Here is a 27,040-nt window from a genome sequence, read left to right as displayed (position 1 = left end):
TGTTTAATACGTTTTGAGCTGAGTAAAATTTTTGAAAGTCTCTGATACTTAAAGCAGGATTTATATGAGCAAAATGCAGTGTAATGCGCTATGAAGTCAATTTTCTAATTTTTCTGAACATTAAAAATGTTTATCCCCTGTGCAGTTCAAATTTACTACCCTAAACTGCTAGAAATGCACCAGATATATAATTTTTTTGCAATTATTTTACATAAATCTGTTAAACAACCTCAGTCCTGATCAAAACTACTAAATTGTTAAAACAATTACAGGATTTTAACTCTTGAATTGCCAAGTTCACAAATGATGTCACCGATTTGGTGAAAAAACACACAAAATGACGTATTTTCAATATAAAAAATAATCGTGGACTGGATTTTTTTCCCTTTTATTTTAGTCTTGGACATGTGAACGATTACTTACAACATTGGCTTTGATGCATTGTTAGATTTAAATTTTTTCTCCCTAATTTACGTGGCTGTTTTTGCCCTTTTGACTTCCATTATAACACCTTTTGATAATCATAAATACACAGTCTTTGTTTTTGTTTACTCCATGTAGTTCTGATGATCAACAATAAAAATTTAGAAATTGTACCTCTTCCCAACAAGGAAAACCACCAACATTCAAAAATGCAGATTATATGGTGTCATGGTTTTGAAATTAAAAAAATGTGGTTATAATGGGAGTCAATGGGGCAAAAACAGCCACCAACAGTAAAATTTTAAATCAATCAAAAACAATGCATCAAAAGCAATGCTGTTTTACATGTCCCAAGACTTTGATAAAAGGTAAAAAAAAATCCAGTCCACAATTACTTTTTATATTAAAAAATACCACATTTTGTGTGTTTTTTTTTTTCATTAAATCAGTGACATCATTTATGAATTTGGTAATTAAAGAGTTACAATTCTGTAATTTTCTAAGAAATTTAGTAGTTTTGATCAGGACTGAGGTTTATGCAAAACAATTAGACAAAAACTATCTGATGCATTTTTACAGCAATTAAATTCAGTGGATGTTTTCATCCCTAACAAAAGGGTAGTAAATTTGCACAGAGTGTATCATTGAGTTCTTTTAAAATCCAAAGCATTTTATCAAAGTATGTGTCAAAATAAGATTTTTAACCAAAATCATTCTGCTAGCTGAAACACAAAAAATAATATGGCCAAATTAAGACTCAAAATCACCCCAGAGTGGTCTATGTTTTATGTTTTATTTTTAGAAATATTATCTTACAGTATTACTTTAAGTTAAACTTTTGCTTTGGTTGTAGGAAGGGCGAAACGGTGGCTCAGTGGTTAGCACTGTCACCTTACAGCAAAAAGGTTGCTGTTTCGAGTCCCTGCAGGGCCAGTTGGCATTATCGTGTGGATTTTGCATGTTCTCCCCATGTTGGCGTGGGTTTTCTCCAGGTGCTCCGGTTTCCCCCACAGTCCAAAGACATGTGCAATAGGTCAATTGGATTTACTAAATTGGCCGTAGTGTATGAGCGAGTGTATAAATGCGAGAGTGTATGGGTGTTTCCCAGTACTGGGTTGCAGCTAGAAGGGCATCCACTGCGTAAAACATATGCCAGAGTAGTTGGCGGTTCATTCCATTGTGGCGACCTCTGAAATAGAGACTAAGCCAAAGAAAAATGAATGTATGAATAGTTGTACGGAAGATCCTGTGAGTTTTATAGAAAATATGATGCATTATTTGGAGGGATATTTCATTAACATTAAAATAAAATAAGACAATACAATATTTTGTGCGATAGAAAAATTTTGTAACATATTTATTATAACCTTTATCAATGCAGCCTTACTGATGCATCAAATACAGTATAAAGTTAAAACTTTGTCCAATAAGTTTTGCAATTTGCTGGTCTAGCAGTGCAGAAATCACACACTTCACCTTTCACAAAGGTCAAACTACGATATTGGGGAATATTTTTTGATGAATTACAAATTTAGACATCATTTTAGCATGGCTTCAAGGTTTTTATGTTAAATTGCTTTTGTTGCACAAGTTGAATAAGAATACGTGCATTATTCTTTGTGCCTATGAATGAGTTCAAATGATATATCGTTATCCGCTGACACGTCATTATCCGCATTTGACTCCAGAAGGAATAGAAAGTCATCCCAGCAGCGTGAAGTTGTGTGTGTGAGTGTGAGGACAGTTATGAGCTATGATGGGATGTTATGATGGGTGGGCGTCAGCATTAGATGGTGCCAGTCAGAGCCCATCTCGGTTTCATGGCTTCAATGGCACTGCGCCAACCCTGAGGTGCTGAGTCTGATAGCGGCGCGGAGGAGTGATGAGCCCACACCCTCATCCCTCGCACTTTCTCTCTCACTTTTTCTATCTCCTCTTTCTGTCATCTTCTCCAGTCTCTCTCTCTCTCTCTTTCTCATTTCTTCATCACTCTCAATGTCGTGCCACCCTCAATGAGTTTTATTAAATTTGAACCACAGCACTGAGGAAATGTTACGCTAATTCTATTTGGAATGTTTTTCTCGTTGTCAAATCGCTCTTCCTTTATTTCATTGTTCTGCTTGTTTACGCCATCCTTTCTAATCCACTGTGAAAGGAACTGAGCCTTATTGTTCAGAGTTTTAAAAGACTCAAAAAGGGAACTGCGCTATTTAGCAAAGGGATTAAATCAGATTACGGCATCTAATGTTGCATGTTAGCTATGCTAAGACTATTATTTGAGAATCAAGTTTTAACAGGGCCATAAAGCTATTGATGATTGACTAGACTAGACCAGGGGTGCCCTAACTTTTTCTTATGAAGGGCCAAAAACCAAACTTGATTGAGGCTAGTGGGCTGGAGGTAAATATAGTTGCCGCGGGTAATTTTCTAATTTATAAAATAATGTTTAAAAATGACTAGAAATCATTGCTTTATATTAACTAATACTAATAAGTTTTTTTTTTACATCTTATAAGGAACTTATTACAGTAAAAACAAACAATCTCATTTATAACAGAATTACACTAGTTTTTGCCTTGATTTGCTTGCTGGTGTTTTCTGCATAGTCCTCTATGTTTGACAGTATTTACATCTTTTAAAAAATCTGATTAATTTACCATTCATTTTCATGAAACTCCCCTCTTTCGGTTCAAGTCTACCTCAGAATTATTTTTTAAAAAGGGTCTGAGATGGGCATGGAGTGCTGTGAGCAGAGGGAGGAGTGGGCGTGGCTGGTAGAGCAAGGGAAAAATAGGAGAGCTAACAACTGTCAGGTGGCTCACAAATTCAGACAAAAACCATGAGGAGACCCATGATTTTATAGTTTACATAGTTAAAATGCAAAGAAATAAACAGTAAATTAATGCCCTGCTACATTTGTTGTTCGTAGTTTCATATAAACCATAACCACAATTTGCTATATCATTATAAAGATATTCATATTTATATAAATACTATAAATGAGGAGGACTTCTCTCTTCCTCAATCCCCAGGTCTGAATGCAGACACAGTGGATAGCAGTGCAGGGTCTCTTGCCCAGTCTATTTCAACCAATAGTCCTGCTGGTTATCTGGAGGATTTTAAACATTCAGTAGGCAAACACAGCAGCACGGATATAGGCGATGTGTCTGAATGGTAACAAAGTCAACTGATAAAAGACAAAGTCTACCATTCTACAATTCTTGTACAGCTCTCACAACAAAAATGCTTGTTGCAAACCAACAGCTTTGCTGAATCGGTCCTGACAGAATCACAGGGGAAAACATGCAACAAATTACGTGGATCATGGACATGGTCTCACCCATTCATTGGGTTTCACAGCTTGGCAGGTCTGCTTTGCCTACGGAAAGCACATGCCCTCATGAATAATTAAGAAGCAGGGTCTTCTCATAGGATAAGAAAACTTTGCTATCAATAATAATAATAAGAAACCGACGTGTCATCACTTCACTAGCAGATTCGCGCAACGTCACTGATTTTGATCCTGCCCCAAAAATTATTTTCAACCCGGAAGATGAAATTAGCTGACAAAAGCTCAAAATTATCCAGTTTTTCCCACAATTAAAGCTGACAAGTGCTAATGTCATCTTAACTGATGCTCAGCAAACACAAATCTGTTAAAGTTGCAAAAAAAGTACTTCAGCGTGTCTTGAACCTTTTAATTTCAGTTTGCTTTTTTGTAGCTAAATAGGTTACGTCAAATTAGAAATGACATTGTTAAAGGCAATCGCCCCCAACCCTCTCCATCATTCTCACTTTCCTCTCAGATGGGATGGTGGGCCAAATCAAAGCTTACAATGGGCCAACTTTGGCCCGCAGGCCCTACTTTGGGCATCTCTGGACTAGACGGAATTGTGGACTTTCTGATATTAAAAGCTGATTTTAAAGCAGATTTTAAAGCAAATCAGTTAAACGTGGTAAAATTTAATTAATCCTGTAACAACAGGGTAAGGGATGTTGAACTTTTTGTCCAATCAATTACTTCTGCTATTTGTTCGAACTGCGTATTTAAAATAAGCTGAAACAACACAATAATTGAGTTTTTGGGGGCATAACTTAATTTTTATATGTTCAATCCACTTAAATTTGTAAAAACTAATAGGTTAACTTAATTCCTTCATGTTGTCCAAACACAAATCGGTTACGTTTTTTTACACTGTGTGTTACTACAAGCCCGGTCACAATAATCAATGTATCAAATTATCGTGCAATACTTGGACATGATCTCAATCGTTATTTTTGGCCTTGCGATACATACTGTATTTACAAATTCAAATATAAGGTTGAAGCCTTTTTACAAGGATATTAATCAGAGCTGCACAATATATTGTTTCAGCATCGATATCGCAATGTGTGCATTCGCAATAGTCACATTGCAGGATCTGCATTGTGGAGTTGGGATTATAGCTGATCAGCAATGGAGAATGTAGTGTTATTGTACATTTACATTTAATTATTCAATAATAGTAAAAGAAATGCATCTTATAACCTTTTGAAAAAAAAAATCCCCTTCATTTACAGATATCATGATATATTGTGGATGGTTTTCTTGTGGTATATTGCAGGTTTATCATTACCGGGGGCATGTTAATACATGTTAACAATATGTTAATATTAGTACCTGAATATCTGACTTCTTATTTCACTTTTATTTTATTATTATTTTATTATTTCAATTTATCTTTTAATGCTTGCAATTTTTTTTATTCAAGATTATTCCAATCAATCTAAATGAATGATTTCATTCCAAATAGAGCTATTCAAGTCATCTGCTGAAATTGTATTCATATCCTAATATACATTGCAGAAAAAGAAAATATTGATATCGCAATGTCAGATTTTCCCAATATCGTGCAGCCCTAATATTAGCAGTCTACCTCACCAGTGTCAACATTAACAATTGGACATTTACACAAAACGACATTTATTAGGATATATAATGGGACATTTACCTTTTTAACATCAAATTACAGAATCTAGATGACCTTAAGATTAAAAAGTCTTTGTCCCTTGAAAGTGTTCATGGCTATTTGTATTATTATGCTGTTGTATATAATCAGTGGCATAAAATAATCTTAAAATAACAATAATATCGATTATCGCAACATGTTTTTTCTAAAATATATAGCAAAACAAATAAAAATATATAAAAAAAGCATAAAAAATATTTATGATGACGGGCATAGTTACTACAATATAGGGCTGTACAATATATCGCTTCAGCATCAAAATCACAACGTGATCGTTAGCAAGTCACATTGCGATTATACGTAATGTTGATTCTAGGTTATATTTTGTGTTTTTTGAGGCCTGTAAGGGTTTTAAATACATTCAGGCATAAAGAAATGTACCGTTTGTAACTTTGACAAATTAGTAACAATTCATTTTTGAGTTGTTTATCAAATGAAGACTATTATTTTACATTTGATTATTCAATTTCTATATATCTGAATACAGATCGACTCCTCTGAAACAATAAAACGCTGTTTATTTAATTGGTATCTTTTTTCTTTATTTAATTTATCTATGCTTGTAGATTGTTTCTTATATTTTATGCTTAAGCACTCCCCTACAGATTCATCCCGATCAGTCTAAAATGATCAATTTTTTCCATATAGTTATTCAACAAATATAGTGAAATTGTATTCCTATCGCAATATATATCGCAGATTAAAAAAATATCGCAGTGTTCGATTTTTCCAATATGGTGCAGCCCTACTACAATATTTAAAAATCATTTTCAGAAATTAAAGCACATGAGTGATAAATTATTACAGGAATAGTTAGACTATGCATTTGCAACAGTCTGCACTAAATAAGTTCAAGTTAATTTAAAATCAAGTCAATTAACTAAAACTGATATAAATTGCTAAGTTAGTAAAGTGCTAGTTAAAATAATAAAATGCTAGGTAAGTAAAAGTTACAAAAAAGGATTGCTTAACACAACAAAATTACCGACTTATCAAAAAATATCAAAAATTAAAGTGATTGCTTCTTTAACATATTAATAAATTAAATAATATAGGGTCAGAATTCAACTTTTATTTTGTGAAAAACCTATATTTAACCAATTACTTCAGTCAGTCAGAATAATACATAAGCGTACGAGATTCCACAAGATAGAGCTGCAATATTATGAGAAAAAACATTATTGTTTATATTTGTCATCAATATTATACTTTAATAACGATTATCAATGTCAAAAGATAAAATAATAGATGTGGAATAAGCGAATAAGAATAAGAAGAGAGAATAAGAAGCGATAATTAAAAGCGGATAGTTTAGGAGGCAATGCTTTTTCTTTTTTTTTTTGACAGACACGTTTCATTTGCATGGGTGTGTGTGTACAGTATTTGTAGGTTTGTCTTGTGTTTAACACCGCTAACGAGAAATCATCTGAACGGTAAGACTGAAAAGAGAAAATGTGGAATGGAAAAGGTGCTTGCATCCTACACTGGCTTTTGGAGTCTCTTGTGGAGGTGAATTTTGAGGGAAAGAGACACCAATAATACTCCTGTGTTATGTAAGCATAATTTGCATAACAGACAGGCCTCATTATGTGTACACAGTAATGCTGTAATGAGAGACTCCATGTTCCGTTTTCAGCCAACGTACCTTCATACACACCCTCACATGACATCAGAAGCTGAGCTGATACTATTTATTGTTAATTGTTGATATAGCACCAATACCGCTGGTTTACTATATACATGTATACAGGGTTATGAGCGCGTGATGTAATTTCCCTGAATATGAGAACAAACAACTAAAGGTGACATAACAGCCGACCAACCATCTGTGGCTTTACAAGCGCAGATAATGTTTGCTTAATTGATGTATGAAACCACAAACAACTGAAATGAACCAATGAAACAGCCGCTGAAAATGATTTTAGTAAGGTTAAGTAGTAGATAAGAGCTTTATTTGTATACTGGATACAGTGTCTGTTGTGTTTTTGAAAGAAGCTTGATAGGTTTATGTCAGATTATGCAATTTTGATTACTATATTTTTATTATGTAAGAATTCTAATATATTGTTGATTATTTGAAACCCAAATAAAGGTATTTTCAGTGAAACCAAAAAGCTTTCTGCCCGCCACTGAAAGTCCAGGGAATTCAATAAGCAAATAAATCAAATCTACAGTAAGTCTTGTAAATAGATAACTTTATAAATAATAAACAGGTATAATTCAGGTTTTTATTTACATCTAAACTATGTGTATGTCTATAATGTGTTACATCCTGTAAATTGTGCCAGAATTGTCTATACTTTCACTTTTAATCAGGCTATCGAGTCCTTGCTCAATTAAAGTATTTATTTATTCAAAGTGAATTTAGAAAATAGCTGCATGTAGGTGTTACAGAAATGGACTGACTTGTCTTTAAAGGGACTTTGAACACAGTAAGAAACATGGGGGCTGGAACTGCCATTGATGAGTAGATATATCTGTCCCAGACAGTCATTACTCAGTGCCAAAGAGTCCATTATAGTACTACAAGGCCATGCAACTGGAAACTGCCCTGGAAACTGCTCAGAAATATTACAAAATTGAAACAACTTGTGTAACTGAAGACGGCAACAGAACACACTTTAAAAAACTCTTCATAAATTACAACTAGTACAAAATGCTGCAGCCCGTATTATCACAAAAACCCCCTCTGTCTGTCACATCACACCTATTCTACAATAGCTTCACTGGCTTCCCATCTTTTTCAGAATGAATTATGAAATACTTCTTCTCACTTTTAAAGCCATCCACAATCTTGTTCCTCCATACCTTGCTAATCTTGTTCATATCGCCACACCTTCTCGAACACTCAGGTCTTCTACTTCCATTCACCTCACTGTTCCCTCTGTCCGCCTTATCACCATGGGGAGCAGATCCTTCAGCCACTCTGCTCCTCAGCTTTGGAATTCACTTCCTCCTGATCTCCGTAATTTAGACTGTCTTTCACAATTTAAATCCAAACTCAAAACACATCTGTTTAGAGCAGCTTATTCACTTTAACCAACTGCATTTTTAAAAAAGTTTGTATTGTATTTTATTGACTTTTATTGTGTTTTTGTTTGAACTGATTGTTCTAACTGTTCTATACGGTGACCTTATGCCTTATTATTATTATTATTATTATTATTATTATTATTATTATTATTATTATTATTATTATTATTATTATTATTATTATTATTATTATGAAAAAATAAACCTGGGGTGTATATATATTTGAACATTAATTTGTATCATTAAAGTCAACCTATTATGCTTCTTTTTACTAGATGTAAAACAAGTCTCTGATGTCTTTAGTGTGTATGTGATGTTTCAGCTCAAAATACCACACAAATATTGTTTTATAACTCTTTGAAACTGCCCACTTTAGACTTTGATCCTAATTATGCCATTTTGGTGACTGTCACTTTAAATTTAAATGTGATTGTGCTCTTTTTCAAGAGGGTGGAGCTACAAATGCCTGTGTGTCAGCATAGTGGCAGATTCAAAAACAAGACTTATGTCCTATGCTAATGAGGGAGAGATTGTCACTAAGGGGCGGGACTTTTCCCCTCTTATGACATGTACAAAGGGAGAATGTCAATCAAAGTGTTTCTGCAGACTGTTTTTATGAAGTGTGATTATAAAAAAATAAAATTATTTAATTTAAACCATTAGAGGCAGGCTACATTCACACACTGCAGCCAAACAACTGTGTTTAAACCCCTTATAAAAGTGATTTTTGTATAATAGATTCCCTTTAAACCTTTTCCTGCAGGTTAAGACAGTGGCTTCTTATTTTCATATGTTGGGTTGGGTTAAATTCAATGTTATTTTAAATAAGTTTTAACCCAGTGGTTAGTTTTGTGCTTAAAATAACCCAATATCTTTTAGAGCGCAGTTTGTCCTAAAGAAATGTATTTTTTTTTAAATGGAAAAAATTGGCTGGCGAATTACTGAGTTGAATTCTGATTTGTAAAAGAGTCTATCTGGTTTGTGAATGAATCCATATAATCTGTAAACCAATCAGTCAAGTTTGTGAAAGAACAATTCGACCAGATTAGTAAATTAAATAAACTTGTTTGAGTTTAAAAGAACTAAATAACCACTAAATTACCAGTGAACTACCCGAGGACTCTGACAGATAACAGATGAGATGAGCGAAATTAAACTGCATAGCCTGGAGACTCAGATAAACAATGAATTATTTTTTACAATTCAGAGTACTCCTAAAAGAGTAGGCAAACATATTTGGATGACCAGCTTCTTCTGGTGAAATTAAGTTTGCATGGACACTTTACTATCCGATGAGGCCATGGGAGAGGATTCGTGACGTGAGTGTGAACTAACAGCTTAAAAGCGTCATATAAACTCAAACTGTGTGAAAAGTGGAAGTGCTCCAGGAAAAAACTGCATATTGACGACATGACGGTGAGAAAATAATGACACAAATGCAACTTTTAGATTCAAATGATGCTACTGTACAAAAATAGCATCAGTTCAAGGAAGTGTCTGTCCCTGCCTCTCAGTTTTCATCTTTTTTTTATGAAGACAAGTGTTTCCCTGTTGTCCTCACAGTCCTTGAGTCTCATGTTTGTGCGTGCTGACAAATTTGGTGATGAAATGCTCACTGCTTGCAGCTAAGAGTATTAGTAAATGCCTGTTTTTCTCTTTAAAGAGTAAGGCGGCTTTAGATTAGCTCCCCTTGTCCTTGTACCAGCTCCCTTCCCGGTACTCAAGAACCCGACTGCAGATTTGTGGTAGCCGTCTTTCTGTGTGGATCTGTTTAATCAAGAGCTGTTTAAAGGAGGGGGGAGGAAAGCCACATTTCTAGAGAGGGCTTATCGCTGTGGCAGCCGGGCACGGTTTTGAGGGGGGCTGTCAGTGGGCGATTACAGCTTCATCTGCTCCGTGGGAGAAATGTCATTTTTCTGCTGTAATAGCTTTTTTTTTGATGTTGTTGTTGTTGTCGAATGGTTATTTAGACACACATTGTTAAAAGTTCTGGTTTGCATGGTGCTTGGAATGCTGAGTACTAGTGCTGCACGGGTAATAGGTCAGGGTGTCATTTTTTTTTAATGATTTGTTTTTCCAAATCTAAACTTTTAAGACGGTTCAAGTGCCTAAACCAATACTTTTTTTAAAAAACTAGAAGTACTTCAAAATTTTATTATAAGACTTTTAATAATAAAGTAAAATTAACTATGAAAAGAAAATGAGAGCACTCAAAAAATACTATAAAAACTAAGCCAATAAAACCTTGTTCACATCAAATAAGAGTAACAGTAGGGCTGCATGATATTGGAAAATTGTAACATTGCGATATTTGTAATGATATGAATACAATTTCACAGATATCTCTATTTAGTAATAATTTATAATGTTTGAATAGGATGGTTCTGCCATGGAAATGCATCTCCATAAAATCTAATAAAGGATAATATACAATTGAACTAAATAGAGTTTTATCGTTTTCCAAGTCTAACGGTATTCAAGTACAGTAATTGATTAATAAGAATAAACATAATTCAAAAAATGAATCGTTCTTAAAGTTACAAATGGAACTATTGCTTATGCCTGAATGCTATTGAAATCATTATGCAACCACAGGCCTCAAAAACACATGCAAAGTATTCTAATTCAGTTCCAGTTTTAAATTGCCCCTATAATGGATTTTAAAAATATATAATCCATGCAGTGGGTGGCACAGCTCTAGTTGAATGATATATCCAGCTTAGTTTTAAATGTGAAAGTGCTCGATGTGTAAGGTTTTTTGCTATTAAAAAGAAAGAATCGACTCAACTTTTTCAACAAGTTGCTTTTGAATGACTTGAGTCATTTTATCTGAGCAAAACATTGTCCACACACTTATTGCGCACACAGAATTATACTTGTGTACAAACTACAGGGTTTATCAATGCGTTCCTGCTCTGGGCTTCCACATATAGCTGCTGGTTTAAACACTTGAAATGTAATCCATCAATGGTGTTTCATTTTCAACACATGCTTTACACAGTCGACCAATCCCAACAGACTGGGTCATTGGACCAATCACCGCAGATTAGCCAATCACCGCAGATTAGCATCATGCAAAGGAGGGGTTTGGAAAATGAATCACTGAATAAATCATATGGGAGTTGTTGGGATAATTAGGTAAAAAAAATAAATGCATATATAAGACGAAAGTGTTTTTTTTTTTGGCCTTGCATGCATATCAGCCTGTTGTTGGAGACCCCAAAACCATTATATAAACATTTTAGGTCACAATTGAGGCTTTAAAGGGGCCATTAATCAAAACAAAATCAAAAACATGATCAAGCAAAGCTGCAATTGTCATGCACATCTTATCAGGGAAGTACGGTTGTGTTATTGCTCTCACACAGTAACTTTAAATACCCATGAAGTAGACACTTGTATAGTTGTCACTAAATAAACAGAAGGTTTAACTACTTTCATTGATTTAATTTGACTAATAATCACACAACTACAGAACCATCTCACAAAAAGATTTATTGCAGTCACTTAACTAAGGTTTGTAAAAACATCATTATATGTGGTAATTTCAGTTTGTGTAGCCAATGTATTGTGTGGTTCCTTGTATATTTTTTGTATTGTCTTTAGGGTGACAATTTTATCATCTGTCCATCAGAAAACTCATTTGCAGCAATGTTAATTAATCTACACTGCCCCTTGCCAAACAAACCAATAAACAAATACGCTGCTCCATCTGAAACCATGTACTGGAGATTTACTAGAACAAGCTTTACGGGCAAATTGCGCATAAAAGTCGCCTAGTTTCGGTACCCAACCCTAATGATTAATCATTAATAGATCGCAATCTCTATTCAAACACCCATACAGTCATACAGTTTATGAAACCTTTAAAAGTTTGATTACAGTGGGCATTTAGATCTGTCTGCACTGCTGTTGATTCTGGAAGAAAACCTGACTTGTATAAACTGATATGTTTTACAAGTCAAATGCATGCTAAAAAAAAATGTTTTCTTTTTGCATTAAAAAAAAAACATTCAAATGTCAATATAGTCAAATCGATCTCTGTTCAAACTGATCTGCGAAAATAATTACCATTTTGAAAATAGCCATGATCAGGTTGTACATATGAGATGTAAAATTGGCCACTCAAGTCTTACACACTTGTATTTATTGAGAGGGAAGTGAGTTGACTTGTGTAAGATTTTAATAGAATGTGTAATTTTTATATGATATTAGAGAGCGTTTTTATTCAGAAAACATTTTAAGGGAAATATTACATATGTTTTTGTACAATAAATGTTTATTAAGAAACTTATATGATTGTATGTTATATATTGAATATTTAGTATAGGTTTTGCCATGAATATAGTCAATGCTGCTGAAATGGCATTACAAAGAATAAGGAAAGGTGCAGCTTTATCAATGTGTTCATAAACTGTATTTTATCAGCACAAACATAGACTGTCCACATGCTCCCTTGGGTCGGTGTGTTTTCGAATATTTTGTATTGTAATAATGTGTGTTAGTATGAATCTGGAAATATTACATCCACCATGGTAGCATTCTGGTATTTGATTTGCCTACATTTGAATTCAGTCATTCTTCCCTTTGTCTTCTTTTTGTTCTAGGTAAGCTAGTGATTACAGTCCTGTCATCCACCATTGTTGTTTTGGTTAAAGTTAAAGGGATAGTTCACCCCAAAATTAAAATTCTGGCATCATTTATTCTCCTTTCTCTTGTTCTTAACCTGTTTAAACTTCTTTCTTCTGTTGAATGCAAAGGAAGATATACTGAAGAACAACATAAAAAACAGCAATTGACTTTCTTATTTGTTTATATCAGCATTTTTTTAGAATATCTTTTGTGTTCAACACAATAAAGTATTTTATTAAAGTTTGAAACCCCTTAAGTGAGTAAATGGTTAAAACATTTACAATTTTGGGTGAACTATCCCTTTAATCCTTTCACGTGTACGATCACACTGGTGTGATCAGCCTTGACTGGTCCCTGAAGCATACGATCACACCGGTGTGATTAGAACGATCAGAGCACATGTCATCAACTCCTAAATTTCAAATCTGACAGTGCATGCCGAGGCACAGAAAGAGGTGCGCAGCACTTGTCAAATCGCAACTTATTCGTGCTTTTAAACAAATAACATTTATTTTAGGTTCCAGACAATCATATACACATATCTGCAAGCAAAACATATCATATAAGGTTTGTAAAACACACACGGATGTTTATGGACACGGCAATGTTGTGCTTTGTGTTGGGTCACAGCTTTGTTCACGTACGATACACACTGTTTATGTTACTAGATTATTTTCTCTATTGTTCTCACTGATAAACACTTCCTTACCTTCTTGTATTTTGGAAGAAAATTATAACTAAACATGACTTAAATCCAGCAGCCTGGATCTTTCCTGCGGTTTTTGCTAGAAGGGATACAGCTGCAATCTGAAGCTAACGAAAAGTATTTATATTATTTATTAAATTACACATTAATTGTATTTTATTGGCATCTACCCCTACATAAACTCAACCCTCACGATAATTAAAAAATATTATTTGTTGTACAGTATCACAAAAATTATGCTATTTTGACGTATCCTCAGCTGTATCCCGTCTAGACTTTGCCGTGCTGCAAGAGAGGGTGAAGTCTAGATGGGATACAGCTGATGATATAAAATATAGCGTAATTGTTGTGACACTGTACAACAAATAATATTTTTACATTACCGTGAGGGTTAGGTTTAAGGTTGAGGTAGGGGTAGACGCAAATAAAATACAATAATTGCGTCATGGAATAAATAACATAAATACTTATCGTAAACCTCCGATTGCAGCTGCATCTCTTCTAGCAACAACAGCGGCACCCATTATCCTTCATATAACAAATAATACGATCAATATTAAGCCGTTTAAAAGCCAAAATTTATGTTCTATCTCATATTTGAGAATCGGAGTATCAGAAATGTTCATGCAGGCAGGTCAGCTGGAGTATTTAAAAATCCCGCGTGAAAGGGTTAACTTTTTGTCTGGACCTCTAGTAAATTACATTACACAATTTTGTAAATGTTTATTCAGAATCGTCTTTGAATTAACCATTTTTTTTTAACAAAAAGCATGATTCAACCTAGTACAAACTGCTGTGTTTATTGTCTTGATCATTAAGCTCACTTACACATTTTTCAGCTTAGGCTTCTTTAATGAATCTATCGTAACTCTCGCTCTCTCAGATCCTAATAAAAGCATCAGGGTAACAAATGTTAACTTCTCGAGAACACCAGTTCATTTCACAAACTGCTGTTCCATATTAACTTCCATTTTTACTGTAACTGAGCTTATCTAACAGACTGTAGTTCACTTATTGAGGTATTTTAGTGTAGGTTAATGTCTATATGACATCTGATTGTTGTCGTGTTTGTCACCAAACAGCAGGAAGTAAGAAGTGGCAGGACACGTTCTTTAGGAATGCGCTTTTAATGCGTCATTGTGATGTTGCCTGCGCATTTTGTACAGAAAAGAAGAGATGCTGCGCTGATGAACACTGAATATGAATATCTGCTAATAGAAACAAACTACTGTGTTTGTGATTTACATGATTCCAGTAAATTCTTCCCCCAAAATGTAAATTCTCATCATTTGAATGTCATGAGCAACTGTCATAAATGACAACAAGTTCTCCATGACGGTATACTTTCTATGCATGTTTTGTACTTCAACTTCTCCTTCCTATTGTATCACTATCTGGAGTCATTAAAATAACCTGTGCCTTTTCCCTTTTTTTAATTTACATTTTTATTTTTTGTTTTTCACTTGAAAATATGTTTACTAGAAAGTTCTTCATGGCATCATGCCAAGTTTCTCTTTCTTTCTTTCTTTCTTTCTTTCTTTCTTTCTTTCTTTCTTTCTTTCTTTCTTTCTTTCTTTCTTTCTTTCTTTCTTTCTTTCTTTCTTTCTTTTTTTCTTTCTTTGAACTTGACAGACCTAGACAAAATTTATTTTTATTGTCTAGAAAAGAGGGGATTGCTGGAACAAACATTTCAACATTTCACTTTCTGGTCTTAAATAATATCCTGAAAAATGCAGGCTGCCAGATAATTTTCAGATTAAAAAAAAAGGTTAAAAAAATTACATGAACATTATATGAAGTGATATAAAATCATACTGAAATACTTGAATGTATATCTTTAAACTACCAAATTATCTAAAGTGTGCCAATAACTAAAATACTAATACATTTCAGCCAGGTTATTACAGTGGGGGTACTCAAGTATTCAACGCGTCATGTTTTTTTCTGGGAATAAAATTTCTAAAAGAGCTGTTGATAAACAATACAAACATAAAAATAAAACAAAAAATCTGAAAAATTTATTCTGTGTAAAAACAATAAAATGAACTACTGAAATATTTTTAATACTTTTATATAAACCGCTTTTTTGGTGATGGCAGCTTAAAGACGCCTCTCATATGGAAGAATGCAGTCATGTGAATTTCTCAGGTGTGTTTTTTTTTTTTTTTTTTCAACAGAGTTAAAAATCTTGATGGTTCTGTGGGTCTCATCTATCAAATTTGATCTTTTATTTTATATTGGATTCACGTCAGGAGATTGCCATTCCACAGCTTGGGCCATTCCACAGCTTGATTTTCTTTCTCTGAAACAATTTGAGAGTTTCCTTAGCTGTGTTTTGGACCATTGACTTGCTGAAATGTCCACCCTCGTTTCTTCTTTATCATTCTGCGATTGTAGATGTTGGACTGAAGCAGCTAATATTAATTTACAGTGATGAAGGATTTCAGCTGCTGTCTGGGATTTTACTGCCCTTCTACACCTCCCTTTCTTCATGTGTTCAATATCTATTTCCTGTGTCATTTCATTATACACAAAGCTTTATTTGTAAACTAACTAGATTTGTTTTCTTTGCGTGTATGGATTTCTTTGGATGTTACCAACATCCAGGGAAAATTTCAAGTCAACAGCACCTTTATAAATATGTTTTCTGAGAAAAATGGTGGCATGTTGAATACTTATTTCCCCCACTGTATATGTAACTGTATATAAAATTAAAATGCTGAAATACAAACCTTTATTATTATTATTATTATTATTATTATTATTATTATTATCGCTGCTTTTATTCATTGCTTATAAAATATTTCTCTTTTTCATTTAGTTTAACCTAAGATTTCAAATGAAAATAAAAACTAATAAAATACCCCCAAAAATGATAAATGAAAATAAAATTAGAAAAAAAACTGTCATAAAGTTTTGAAATGCCATTGATGATTGATTATTTTTATATAAACTGTCTCTTTCAAGTCTTCCAATCTCACAAATAACAAATCTAACAAATAATTTAGGTGAAATAAATATATTTTATTGTAGATATAATTTAAATCAGCTCAATTACAAAATTGGAAACAGAATTTAACTTCTGCTTTTTATAGGAATGCCTGTCAATGTTTATAATCCCAATAACACAATCAGCATACATAAACACAGAAATGTATAGGACAAACAGGGTTTTCTGCTAATGGTGAATGGACTGATTGACACAGAGATATGATGTGTATCTGGGATTATCAGGGGTCTCTAATCAGATCTGGAGGCTGACTGGGGCTTTTAGACAAAGAGCGAGATTGATCTGGCTTTTAGTATGAGCTCATCCTACTGAGTGCTCATACACTCATTCATTATGATGTTTCGGAGCAGATGAGACCAGGTTTACACCACACACACACACACACACACATAAACACAAACACACACCAGTATCTTTTGGGGGCCAATGACGAGACATATAAAACGGGGACTGCATTGGGATCAGTGATGATTGAGTGGGCTATATACTGCTTGATTCTGTCATGGCTTGATGTTTTGAGTTTTGATGTTAAATTGCTGTAATTCTTTAGCAAGGTTCATTGAGCAGCGTGAAGGTGTTTATTTTCAAGACAGAAGTGATGAAGCATGTGATTATGGGTAAACGGGTATGATGGGGTGAACATGACGGACACATTCCTCTGTTGTTTACTTGACACGTACGCTGCAGGATATTCGTTCTTTTTAAAGCAAGTACATAGTAAATTACAGTTAGCGTTATAAACCATATAGATATAAGTAAACTAAGTATATATAACTAAATATAAAATATCTAGTCAATATATCAGTTTTATTTATCAATTTATTTACGTTTTTTGTAATAATAATAATAATAATAATAATAATAATAATAGTAGTAATAATAATATTGATAGTAAATATCATATCATATTTTGTTTTCTTTTTTTGCGGTTTGTTTATTTATCGTGGTTATTAAAAAAATTAAGTTATTACATTTTATATTAAATTTACCTAAGTAAATAATAAGTAGTGCTGGGGAAAAATAATCAACATTTTTTTGATTATTCACACCCAAATACAAGTTGACTAAAATTTGCATTGCAACTACATGCCAATTACTTCTCGTTTGAGTAATAGTGGACAGTCTGCTTAATATCTGTTTATAGCCCTCCTTCAACAGACATTTAACGGACTATAAGAAACTTTGCAAGTACATGTCAACTTACACCAACCCCAACTCCAACCTCATTAGATTACTTATAATCTAATGAGAATTAGTTGGCATGTACAGTAAATGCAATTTAACTTAAAATTAACTAAATGCGTTAGGGAACAATCATAAAAAAGTGATACCATTATGTCAAAACAAACATTTATTTAGGATGTGAATAATTGCGATTAATCTTTGCCCAGCACTAATAACGTCTTGAATCAATGAATGATAAGATTCATTGATTTAAGAAGTGCCTTATGTATTATTTAATATAATGTGGTGATACTGTGAACCATTATTTCAAAATAAACTGACTAAAATAACTCCTAGTCTTTTAGTTTGAAATTTAAAAAGGAACATAGTAATGTAGGAATTAGAAAGTAATTTTTGTAGTGATGCAAAATTTGCTATAGTTACTTAAGCCTGATTCACACGAGGCTTCAGCGTCAACACTTGATGGAGGGTCTGTCTGAAATTAGGGCTGACACGATTGTCACAGCAGCGTCAGCCAATGAAATTAGTCCGCAATCGGCTACTGTCTGACCTTGGGTATTTGCATAAAGCGATCTGATTAGCTGACGTTTCTGCTGGCCAGAACAGAAAATTCTTAATTTCTACAGAGAAATTCTCAACTTCTACAGAGAGCAACGCCGCTGAAGCAGCGCTGATGGATCCACAATTTACTACGGCAACGCTTGATGTCACCCATTCAAAGTGAATGGGAAACGTTGACGCTGACGCCCCGTGTGAATGGGGCGTTATTTTGGATGCATAAAAAATTGGTCACACTGTATTTTAATGGTCCGTTTGTTGAATTTAAGATACATTGCCTCTACATGCCATCTAATTCTCATTAGATTACAAGTAGACTGTTAGGTTGGGGTTAGGGTTGAGGTTAGGGTTAGTGTAAGTTGACATGTACTTGCAAAGTTTCTTATAGTCAGGTAAACGTCTGTTGAAGGAGCAGTATCAACAGACACTAAGCAGACAGTCCACTAATACTCAAATGGACCATCAAAATAAAGTGTTAACAAAAAAAATCATATTCCCCTTAAGACTTATAAGTGGGGCCAGATGGAATCTGCTGAAACTTTTTGCTATTTCTGCACAGAATTGTGTACAAAATCTGCGGATTTATGCGGAATGATTTCGGGAGTATGATAACTAAAACCTTAATATATGAACTAAAAAGTAAAACCTTTTTAACTTGTATTTAATGTTTACAATGCAAATCCAATTAGATCCACTTTATTTGGTAAACAAAGCAAGTCTCTCATATAATATCTCTACTAAAAGACTGAAAATATTACTTTACAAACTGTATTGTGAATAAATTATATTAACATTTTCATATTAGTCAATAATTATACTGAAATTCATTTAAAAACTGAATAAATATAAATTTACACACATTTACACAAGTAAATAAACAGAATCAATGATGGGCTAAAAATCTGCAGAAAATTTGCGGAATTCTGCGTGCGCAGATTTCATGTGGGACTACTTATAAGGCTGATCTCAAAAGAAAATACATGACTTCAGAAGACTCTAGCATATGGGATTCATATAGACCACTATTTTTATGAATCAGTCATATCAAACCGAGTGCAGTGCACATATGCAATATTTTAATAAATCAGAAATGGTAAAACACAAATCCTTATAAAAGTTAAACTAAAGTTACGCTATACCTCTTTATAAGACTTCTAATACAGCACACAACTTGTCCGGACAATTTGATGCTGCTATTTTGACCCATTTGAATCCTGACAGCTGTGATCACCATGAACTGTCCTTGAACGGAAAGAGCTTCAACGTTTCTCCTTTTGTTGTTCATGAAAAAAATGGCTACATACAGTACAGATTTGGAACAACATTAGAATAAGAACTTTTGATTTGAGCGAACTTCCTTTAAACAGGAAACAAAGACAATGCGATTAGGTCTGAAACTGTGTTAAAAATACAAAACATTTTCCGCTCCATATCTTCCTTTTTCCTTTCATCTGACTCTTCTCGAGAGCCCTTTTCATTTTGGACTGTAACTGTTAGGATGATGTTTCCATATCATCCAAGATGTCAAAACAAAAACAGCATGGATAGAGCCATGTTACATCGACATGCCATCCAGATAACCCTCTGTACTATACATAGCATGCTCATTAAGCGTAGACAAGTGCAGGCACGAACACACACACACACACACACGCACACAGAGGGGCCCTCGGGTGCGGAACAGCTGCTGAATCCTCAGATCATTGTGCACAAAATGGGCATGTTTGGAAATATCCTTCCTTTTCTTTCAATTCATGCAAAAAACCAGCAACACAGCCAATGGGATTTACTCCAGGCCTGCCACATATGAACTTCCTCACTTATTAGCTGAAAATGAACTGGCACACACTCAGCTAATATGGCTGGATAAAAGATACGGAAAGTTCTTTTTACTTCTGACTATAGATGGTGCCGGTTACTAATAAGACCCTTGAATTCAATCTAGTCTGGGACACAAACACACGTCCTCCTCTATGCACTTTTGAGGGGTGACGGGCACAAAAACACATCTCTGGTTTTCTCTTGAAGTGTCTGTCTTCTTATTAGCCATGTGTTCTTGTGAAAACCTGGAGCGCTACGACGGTTGAAAAACCTGGGGTCTTTGTTATGCTTCTGTTCTCCATCTTTTCATCCAGATTTCTCTGTCAGGTCTGCAGCCTCTTTGAGGGGTATGTGTTATATTTTCACACATAGTTCAACAGTCCAAATGGGTTACTACAATCAAAAAGGCTTTTATTTGAGGCCATAAAATTATTTTGCTTCTTTGCTAATTGTTGTTGTTGTATGCTTTATTGTTCCCTAAGGAGATTTTTTTTAGTATGCTTAGTATTTTGGCTTAACCTGATACATAAAGGGATAAAAACGGCATAAAAACACATACAAATGTATATAAAGACATTACTGATTACGGTTCAACAGTCTATACTTAAAACAAGGCTTTTGCTGCTTTTTCAAACTACTTATTTAAAATGAGTTGAAACAACACGGTTCTTACGTTTTTCTGTGGGACAACTTATATTGTTTTATGTTCAATCCACTTAAATGTGTAAAATAGTTAAGTTAACTTAATTTGTGTTGGGAAAACATGAAGGAATTGTGTAGAACCCAGTGTTATTTTACACTGGATATTACTTTATTACTTAGTACATGTAGAAGTTGTACTATGGACCCTTTTCACAAGCCTATTCTGATGCGTTTAACGGTCATCAGCATCTTAAATCCTTAAAAGTTTTTAATATTTAGAATTTTTAATAAACGTATGAACATTTTTATGTATTTACACAAATATATTATATCATCTTTGCTTCAAATTACAAAAAATGAATTACCGCTTGTGCCAGGCGTTTCTAATGCAGCTTCTAGAGCAGGACATAAAATATGACATTATTGTCTTTTCTGTCTGCTGTTTTCAGTCTCACACTATTTTTTTCCTTTTTCTAATAGTCTTGATAACACCATCGTGGAGTTTCTCTTTTATTATTTCAGCAAATAAGATTGTAAAATATATTTGGTGTATTCTCCCATTCACTACGCTTTAAGTTTTCCCAACTATGATGACTTCCTCTACTGAGAAACCCGGAAATGTGAAAAGGGTATATTGTTGACAAACAAAGTTGAGTTAACGATATAATTTCACTTAAACTGACAACTAAACTATCATTTAATTTAACAGTTTCAAATGGAACAAGTTGACAGTACTGATTAATATGGTTGTTTTTAAAGTACATGTGAACCGGAAAAGTCGCTGCAGACCTTTATTTCAGTACGATGAAGCATTCCGATGTAATCTCACAGCATTTCATTATTTATTTATTTATTTTTTGTGTAACAAGAGTTTGTATGATCTTCTTAGTACATTTAAGTATGATTGAATCATTCCTCTAAAATGATGGCTGGATTTAGAGGTGGGGTTTGGGGGCACGCATACTTTTTAAAACATGTTTGTTTTTGTACGAATGAAATCGTATGAATTTGCGCAAATTAGACACTTTTCTAAAAATGCGTAAAAAAAATGGTTGCGTTTACTCATGAGATCAGGCTAGTATTTCCAGAACATTGAGTAGGCACAGTTGTTTTTTTAGCTCCTTCTCATCTTTCACCAATAGCAAACTAATGGTTGAAGGGTCGTGGCTAAGCATATTTCGTCTAGGACAGCAAACTGACATCATCAGAGAAGAACTGCCATTCCAGAGTGAAAGCAAATGATCCGATTTCATTATAATAATAATTGCTTGCATATAAAGGGATTTTCTGCACACTCAAAGTGCTTTACATATTGGGGGGACTCTCCTCATCCACCACCAGTGTTTTTAAGTCAAGATTACCAATAACAAATGTATTTTTTTCAGTATATTATCTTGCTTGGATTAATTGTTCACCTTATAACTAACAATGTGCACTAGTAAAATAAACATTTTAAATTTTGATTTCATGCAGACTTTAAACTGGCTTAAGTTAGCTTGACTCATTGGGTATTACAGTGTAATTTATATGTATAAATCGATTATTTCATTTTCCTCTATTTTGCCACTTTTTCCTCATTAAAGCTATTAAGTACACTGTATTGAACCTTTGTCTTTTAATGTACATGTTTTAAATTTATTTCTATGCTTCAAATCAAAGTTTTTACTGTTGTCATAGCTGGCTGGTTTGGTTCATGGTTTACAACACCCAAAAAACTTTTTTTAATAATCTCCAATGGCAAAAATGTACCATTGCTGCTGAAAATGGACATTCATTAATGCACACTATAGTTCACAAGTCATATAGATCATTTCTAGAAACTTTTTTCCAGCTCTTCTCTCTCTCTTTCGGAGCTTGACAGCCACATTCCCCATTCACTTTCATCATTTTGAAAAGAATGGCCAGAGTATTCCTCAAAAAAAATCCCAGTTGTTTTCCACAGAAGAAAGAAGCAACATTAAGAAGAGCAAAAAATAGACAGAGCTTTCGTTTTGGCTGAACTATACTTTTAAGAACTGAATTCTTAAGTAAACTTAGGCTGTAGATAGAAGCTGTTAAATTGCACAAACATCAGAGAGGTGATAAGTGCGATATTTGCATTAGTTTCAGCAGTGCGCATCTGCTTGACTATTGGTTGACAGGTCAGTGGTCTCAGTGTGTGTCCAACACAATCAAAGAGCAAATAAAAGAACAAAGGCAGGTCTGAGCTGGACTGACCACTCTGCCCCACAGGTGTACTATCATATGGACAATAACACAGATGGAACATGGTGTGCAGTAAAAAAAAAAAATGAGAGAAGCGCAAGGGAGATTTTGTGACTGAGATGACATTGCATCCATTTTTAACTATGCACTTGCTAAACTGGTTGTAGCTGCTGTTAGATGGAGTCTGATAGTGTCCTTTATGCGCCACTCCCTGAATGACACGAGTGTTGTTTTTATGCGCTTTATATATAGGGCCGTCTGCAAGACTTTACAAATATTTATTCATAACAAAACAACAGCTGCTTCAAGTTTTCAAACAAAAGAGATTCGTTAGATTTTACTTGAAAAAAGATTTATATAAGGTCAAATATAAATTATAAAATTTAAAAAGCTTTTAGATCAAATATTTATTTAAATATTTAAGGTTTTTTTATCCTGCAGTGTTGTATCAATATTTGTACATGCATGTTTATCAAAAGCAATTTCCCTCCAAGGGGTTTCTTAACCCTACAATAAATAACACAAATATTTTTGACGCCTACATTCTCTAAAAAAATGTTCCGAAGCAATGCCATTGAAGAGTAGTTTTTGTTTCCCTAAAGAATAATTTTTTTTTCCCTATTGAAGAAATTCTTTAAAAGAACCATTTATATCAGGGTAAGGGACATTTTTAAGAATCTCAAGAAAGTTTTTCACTATAATGAGCCTTTTGTTAAATGAAAAGTTTCCACAAATGTTTATTGTAATTTTTGGAACCAATAATAATAAAAAATTAACATAATAAATGTTCTCTGTATGTCCCTAAAGACTCTAAAACAGCTCAAACACAAAACTTGTTAAATTAGTTTTTAAATGGTTATAGGTCCTAAAAAAATAAAAGTGAATGCATATTTTAAGGGTCTTAAACCATTTCCAATGTTTAGTTCCCCTACTACAACCAGTGTTGAAGAAAGTTACTTTAGAAAGTAATGCATTACAATATTAAGTTACTACCCAACTAGTTGTGTTACTTTTTATGGTAAGTAATGTGTTGCATTACTTTTGAGTTACTTTTGCGTTACTTATTGTAACCTGGCTGAGGCTTGATCTCTTTCAGAACTTGTTTTTTAAAAGGAGGAGCTCTGCAATTAACAATGCAATGTATAACAATCACCTTTTAATTTTAAAAACACATAGAAAAAAAATATATATGTTTTAGGATCATTTTATTTGAGAACCTCCTGACCCCAGAGATATACATATATACAGATGATTGAAAATTTAAAGCAATGTGTTTGCTACTTTTGTACTATTTGTCTCAAGTTAAATCACTATCCATAGAGACAATCCCCTTTTGTTCGATGTGTTCATGAATAATGAACACATTTATTTTTTTAAAAGCTAAGTAATTAAATTAAAAAGTTACTCGCGTTACATTTTTCAAAAAAGTATACTTATTTTTTTTTAAGTAATGCGTTACTTTACTCGTTACTTAGAAAAGTAATATTATTACTTAACTCACATTACTTGTAATGCGTTACCCCCAACACTGACTACAATTATACTTAAAAAAAAAATTGTATCTTACAGTTTCTCCAATGTCTTTATCTGGGTCAAAACAGTCCAGAATGTGTTAAAAAACAAGTGAACAAACTATCAAAAACAGAATGGCATTACAAAGAGAGAACAAGTCTAGAAACGTGTTAAACATAACAGTGTGTTCTTCCCTCGAGCGGGACGTGTAAAATAAAAAAGACAGTCGGATTATGGAGAGAATGTGTCCTGTCATATAGTTCCTGTGTAGTGTGCGACAGTGCTGGGAACAGCTGTTTATCATTCTTTCCATTCAGCACACATTCAGCAGCGCAAGCATCAACACTCACACCATCTATGAAAACACGCACTGTAACAAAAAATAATTAGTTGACTTTACTTAAAAATGTGAGTTTAAAATTGATGAAGTAAATTAACTATGTGCACAGTTATAACAATTAACTCAACTTAACTTTTCCAAGTTACATTAGTAAAGTCAACTTGTTGCTTTTAAGGATACTAATTTAAGTAGCGAATCGCTTTTTACAGTGAGATGAGAAAATGTGTGTAGGTAAGATTTATAAACAGCAAAGGAACTTATATGGAGAAACTGTATTTCCTCATCACCTCATGGAGGAAGTGAATATGGGAAGTGCTCTTTGTTTTGATTGATTTTTGTCTATATGTTAAGCTAAGGAGCTACATCATGAAAGCATGTTGGAAAGCGTTTGAATGCTATGAACATGCAGTTTCAGGTGTATTTTTGTCGCCATTTGAGTGCATTCAACTGTTGAAAACTATGACTGCAATACGATTAAATGTGTTTTAGAATCCTGATGAAAGTGATCAAAGGTGGACAAGCACTTCAGACCTTATTTACACCTGTATTTTGTGTAATTTACTTGTGATTTTACTGATGAAAATGCATCTTGACGCCAGGTGTAAACACGTGTTGATCTGTAGTCTCATATTTCAGATTAAAATGTGAAGAGAGACCGAAAGTTTATGCCTTTCCATCAAGATAATAAAGCGTGTCATCATGTGCTCAGCGTTCTGTTGTTTCAAACCTGTTTGACCTTCTTTCTTCTGTCGAACACAAAAGCAGAACATTCGGCTGTTTTCCACACTGTGAATGTCAATGGGGCGGATGCTGACAAGCCCCATATTTTACATAAAAGGATCTAAAAAAGTAGACTTTGTGACAGGATCAGAAGTATTTTAGGGTGTTTTTCCCTCTTATATAATCGTATAGGAAATACTACTGTTGAATAAAGGAATTGGAGAAATCTTATTTAGAGAAAGTCATTTATTTATCTGTTAAATCAACAAAATGTACTGTAAATTCACTTTTTGTTAAACGTTTAGGGTCTCTAAGAGTTTTATTTTTGAAAGAAATTAATGCTTTTATTTATAGTTGTATATAAACTTTATGTTTCGAGTCACGACATATCAATTTTTTTCTTTTTTTACTGATATGCTGTTCTTATGACCTTTGTTATTAATCCAGTAATAATCCAGAAAAAAAGTTTAACAACATATTAAGAATTATTTTTATAAATACTCTAAATTAGCTATGAATTACATTTTAAAGAGGACCTATTATGCAAAAATCACTTTTATGAGGTGTTTAAACACAGTTGTGTGGCAACAGCGTGTGAATATAGCCAGCCTCTAATAGGTAAAAATTAATTAATTATATTTCTTATAACCACACTTGATAAAAACAACCTGCAGAAACACTCTCCCTCTGTACATGTAATTAGAGGGGGAAAGTCCTGCCCAATCTCTCCCTCAATAGCATAAACAGTCCTGAGTGAGCAGCAGCCTGCTGTTCTGCTAATGTATAGACATTTTTAGCTCCATCCTTTTTTCAAAACAGGGCTGGTAGCTAGGCATGGGCCGGTATAAGGTTGACGGTATGATAACCTTGGATAAATATATCACGGTATTGTGCCCTCTACTCTATAATATATTCTTTTTAAATGTCTGGGTAAAAAACTTTTTTCCCCTTTGAAAACAATATATTCTATTTCTTGAAAGATTTATGATATTTTGGAGCAGTAAACACGTCAGGCTACATAATTCAAATGAATCATTGACTTCTGCTCTTTTTATTAATTTAAAAACACTGATTTCTGTACAATATAAAACTGCATCTTTGGATCTTTTCTGCTGGAGATACAGTTGTCCTAAAAAACAAATGGACAATAAAAAAAATGTAAATAAAAAAAATCTTACACATACCTGAGGAATGGTATTACAGAAAATTTTGACGGTTTTAAAACCTTGACTTTTACCTTCAAA

General features: G+C 33.6%; 1 protein-coding gene across 1 annotated transcript in view; it reads left to right on the top strand.

Annotated features, from left to right (window-relative positions):
* pard6a (par-6 family cell polarity regulator alpha) overlaps positions 1-27,040 on the top strand; it is a 61,061-nt gene that overhangs the window by 10,458 nt on the left and 23,563 nt on the right. The window lies entirely within an intron of this gene.

The sequence above is a fragment of the Danio aesculapii genome, chromosome 18, assembly GCF_903798145.1.
Source record: "Danio aesculapii chromosome 18, fDanAes4.1, whole genome shotgun sequence".
In the NCBI taxonomy this organism is placed as follows: domain Eukaryota; kingdom Metazoa; phylum Chordata; class Actinopteri; order Cypriniformes; family Danionidae; genus Danio; species Danio aesculapii.
The sequence above is the reverse complement of the archived record's forward strand: the minus strand, read 5'-3'. Positions and strand labels throughout refer to the sequence as shown.